Here is a 5,000-nt window from a genome sequence, read left to right on the forward strand (position 1 = left end):
TACATGAAGGTGACACCAGAGACAGAGGAAGATGATGGGGGGTTAAAAAGGCTGTAAAGTACATTTTAATGTCTTCATATTTTCAGGTAACTTGATCCAAGAAGAAGCATATTGTATCCAGCAGAGGAAGAAAATAGAGGCCTTATCTCATAATTATGACATCAGTGTCTTATAATTAGTATCAAACAATATATTGATTGATTTACACTTTTCATTTCTACAGTAAAACAAAGTGATCAAATCCTCATAATTTCTAATATAAGCCCCCAGTGTCTCTTTCTTTGGTGAACATTATGCTTATTTAATATTTTTCCAGTTGTTTTTTTTTTAAGGTTTTTTTTATGTTTCAACAAAGAAAGGACATACACGTTTAGTAATCCAGTTAGGAGATTCATGTGATGACTCATTTATTAGTTTTAACGGATGTGATTGATCATAATCTGCTTTTTCTCCTAATTGCATGAAGAGAAACAGCCAGAAGCTCCACCCGCCCAGGCGGAGCCAGGTAGACAAATAAGCCTTCCTCTTGTGGCTGTTCTGGATTGCGGACTTCCTCCCTCTGTCAGCAGGTTCAGCAGATCTATTTATTTATTATCAGCTCGGCTCCATCGACCTCGCTCCGACCTCTCAGCTGAAAGAACGACTCGCCTGTACGTCCTCATTTTACTTCATTTACTTCCACCTGACGAATCGAACATTTTTAGTTAGTTAGCGTTGTATTTATGAGTGTTTTGACCTTTGACCCCTGTCAGATGAGTTCAGGGGTCTCAGTCTGCTGCAGGCGTCCAGAGAAGCCGACGTGCTGCGAGTGAAGAAACATCTGAGTCTGGAGACAATCGGCTTCAAACACCCTCAGACCAAAGAGACCGCTCTGGTGAGATTAACCTGCAGTCACCTGGGGGCTGATGGGAAATGGCAGTTCTTATTAACGGACAGATAAGTTGTGTTTTTTAGTCATGTGATGACAGAAGGAGAGTTAAAGAGGTTTTCTTCTTTCTGGTCAGCTGTAAAAAAAAATGTTTCAATAAAGATTGTGTGTGTTTGTGTGTGTGTTTTTGTGTGTTATTGTTTGTGTGTGTATTTTTGTTTATGTTGTGTGTTTTTTTTGTGTGTGTGTTTGTATCTGTATGTGTGGGTTTTTGTGTGTTTGTGTGTTTTTGTTTGTGTGTATGTGTTTTTGTGTTGTGTGGTAGTCTTGGTTTATTGTGAAATAAAACTTATTTTTAAAAAATGTTAACTTTCATTAACCATTAACGTACATGTTCTGTATGGGTGTGTGGTGTGTGTGTGTGTGTGTGTGTGTGTGTGTGTGTGTTGTGCAGCATTGTGCGGCAGCCTCTCCGTACTCAAGGAGGAAGCAGGTGTGTGAACTGCTGCTGAGGAAAGGAGCCAACGTCAACGAGAAGACTAAAGAGTGAGAAGATTTAAAGTTGGTTTAATTTAAGAATAACAGAAAAAAACTGAAATAGGAAAAGATTGAAGGTCTGAAGACAGTCACTGTGATTAAAGCTGCTACTAACTATTATTTTCTTTATTGATTACTCAGCTGATTATATTCTCAATAAGCTGTTTAATGTGCTAAATGTAAAAAAAGACGCACAATTTCTCACAAACCCAACATGATGCCTTCAAATGTCTCGTTTTGTCCAACCAACAGTAAAAGTTAAAAGGTATTCAGTTTACAATATGTAAATGTGATGCAATGTAATGCTGAGTCGACTGAGATCAGCAGCTCCTCAAATCTCCGAAAAACTTGGTAGCAAATTTCCAAACAGGCATTAATTGGTTAAACTGAGCACATATCACGAGTCTAAATGGTTCAAACTTAACAAGAGTCCTGGGATGAAAAATATAACAGCTTTTAGCTCAAAGTTCTTAATCCTTGTCCTTCACATCGTGTCCTAAAACACCATCACTGCTGGTTAGAGGTCAACTGATAGTGGATTTTTAAAGGCCGATATAATAACGATAATTTGGAACAGAAAAAAGCTGATAGCTGATTAATCAGTCGACCTCTACTGCATTCAGACTGATGGACAGCTGCAGACAAACAGTAATCAGGCTGATGATGTTTTATGTCAGTGAGCACGCAGAGCACATACTGATGTCACTGTGTTTCTTACCCCGGCTGTGATGTCACTGTGATGTCACTGTCCCCTCAGCCTGCAGACTCCTCTCCATGTGGCGTCAGAGAAGGCTCACGGCGACGTCATCGAGGTGCTGGTCAAACATGAGGCAAAGGTCAGACACCAGAAGACGATGTAAACAAACTGTTGTTAATCTTCAACATGTCAGAGGTGGAAGAAGTACTCAGATACTAAAGTACAAGTACATGAGTATTATGAGTAACTAAAGCTGTCAAATAAATGTAGTGGAGTGATTTAGAGGAGTGAAAGTATCCATTAAACAATGAACAGACTAATCTCACTTCCTGTTATCTTCCAGGTGAACGCCGTAGATCACCTGGGTCAGACTCCGCTGCATCGAGCCGCTCGCTGTGGTCACCTGCAGACCTGCAGACAGCTGCTGAGCGCCGGCTGCGACCCGCTGCTCACATCGCTGCAGGGACTCTCCGCCTCACAGCTGGGAAACAACAGCATGCAGGAGATACTGCGAGGTCTGTGGAACCAGCGGCTCCGTCCTCTTTAAACCATCAGAAGTATTATTATTAGGCAACTTTCTCTGTTTGATAAGGAAGGTTTACACTATACGGCCAAAAGTAAATGGACACGCCTGTTTTTGCCCCGTTAGTTCAAGGAAATTCTCTGATTCTGAGTTCTCTGATGTGATGATTTCATGCTTTTCTTTGACTGTTTCTTCGTGGCGTCTCTCAGCAGAAGCAGCCCTGATCGGGAACTCTGAGGTCGACGGACAGCTGCTGGAAGCCTCCAAATCAGGAGATCTGGAAACGGTCAAGGTAGTTTTAATCACCCTTTCACACCGTGTTGGCGCCCAGCCGTCGCTCCCTAAGTCTGCGACAGAGAACAGATTCTTTCATCACTGATCAGCTGGTTGGTTTTAAGGCTGATAAAGATCCTTAATTTCTTTTATTCCCTTTGTCTTTCTTCTCCCGTCTGTTGCCCCTCTGTAGAAACTGTGCACGGTGCAGAACGTGAACTGCAGGGACGTAGAGGGTCGACAGTCGACGCCGCTGCATTTTGCCGCCGGTTACAACCGTCTGGCTGTGGTTCAGTTCCTGCTGCAGCACGGCGCCGACGTACACGCCAAGGATAAAGGGTGAGTAAGTATTATGAGTGATGTAGTATGCAGTATTACAGTAAAAGTACTGCAGTATTATGAGTGATGTAGTATGCAGTATTACAGTAAAAGTACTGCAGTATTATGAGCGATGTAGTATGCAGTATTACATTAAAAGTACTGCAGTATCGGTCCGGCTGATCTCTCTGCGCCATTTCAGCTCACAGAAGCAACGACTGTCTGAGCTTCACTTGCTGATAAGTTTAATAAGTTTGAGTTCTGATCTGATAAGGGAAACAGGTTTGAACAGATCTGAACACTTGATTCTGCTGAAAGCAGCCTGACAGCTCTGTGCTGCGTCACATGTTGGTTACACCCATCTACAAACTGTAGATTTAAAGGGAGGGAACAATGAAATATGATCCCAGAGTGGAGCTTGTTGTGTTTAAAGAACAGAGACGGTTATCAGGACGAGGAGCCGCACTGTGGATTCAAACTGTGTTTCCTCATTTCAAAATTACAATACTACGACAGTAAAAGTACTGCAGTATTATGAGTGATGTAGTATGCAGTATTACAGTAAAAGTACTGCAGTATTATGAGTGATGTAGTATGCAGTATTACAGTTAAAGTACTGCAGTATTATGAGTGATGTAGTATGCAGTATTACAGTAAAAGTACTGCAGTATTATGAGTGATGTAGTATGCAGTATTACAGTAAAAGTACTGCAGTATTATGAGTGATGTAGTATGCAGTATTACAGTAAAAGTACACAAGCTTTGAATGAGAAGAAAACACTTTGATCACTGTTGATAAAAATCCTGTTTATTGATTATTGAAGCTTCAGATTGTTCACACATCCAATCAGTAAAGTGTGATCAATGATTTCATGTTCAGATTTACTTCATCCACACAGTCAGTTAGTTTAACCCAGAATGTCAGCTATGTACAGGAACATCATTAATGTTTATTATCATGATCATTACAGTTTGATTGAACATTTCTTTATGAATTTACAAAGTGATGAGAACAAAATATCTGTGATGAAGGAAGTTCTGCTGTTTTCTCTGTTTCAGAAACAACAGACACAAATACATCAATACAAACGTGAAACTAACATTTAGAACAAAGAGAAGTTAAAAACATGGTGATGAGCAGTGAGAGCCTCCATGGATAAAAACACACAGGAAAAAGTCACATTTAAAGAAAAACTGAACATATCAACAACACATACATAAAGTAAAATAAAGTGTTGAATATCCCTATTAGCTGATCTCTGAGCGGCTCAGAAACATGGAGACAAAAACATGAAGAATTACAACATCTGACACATGAAGTCTGAAATGACTTCTGTCTATTTCACTTCACACAACTCAGCTGTGCCTCTGCCAAAAACACAAAGTCCAGCATAGAGAGGCCGAGTGAATGTGGTCTGGACTCTGTGGAGGAGAGTCATGGTTTCAGAGACGCTGTAGAAGGACAGAATACCTGCTCTGTGATCCAGGTACACTCCGACTCTGGAGGAACCAGGACCTGAGACGAGAGTATTAATGTTGTTGAAGTAAAATTCATACCTATTAGTATAACAAACTAAAGACCAAGATTTGTCATTAAATCCAAATCGAGATTCACGTCCTGCTCTGCTGATATTCTTGTATGCAACTGCTACATCAACTCCTCCTCCCCACATCCCTCTGCTCCACTCCACCTCCCAGTAACAACGTCCAGTCAGACTCTCTCTACTCAGGACCTGACCATAATCAGTGAATCTGTCTGTGTGACGAGAATAAGACTGTTGTTG

The 5,000-nt window shown here is 40.9% G+C and overlaps 1 protein-coding gene and 1 pseudogene across 1 annotated transcript in view; one reads left to right on the plus strand and one right to left on the minus strand.

The window, feature by feature from the left end:
- The window catches only part of LOC134003428 (peroxiredoxin-like 2A), a 283,623-nt gene that overhangs the window by 191,195 nt on the left and 87,428 nt on the right, over positions 1-5,000 (minus strand). The gene's annotated exons all lie outside the window — the stretch shown is intronic.
- The window catches only part of LOC134003155 (poly [ADP-ribose] polymerase tankyrase-2-like), a 12,861-nt pseudogene continuing 8,321 nt past the window's right edge, over positions 461-5,000 (plus strand).

The sequence above is a fragment of the Scomber scombrus genome, chromosome 21 (assembly GCF_963691925.1).
Source record: "Scomber scombrus chromosome 21, fScoSco1.1, whole genome shotgun sequence".
In the NCBI taxonomy this organism is placed as follows: domain Eukaryota; kingdom Metazoa; phylum Chordata; class Actinopteri; order Scombriformes; family Scombridae; genus Scomber; species Scomber scombrus.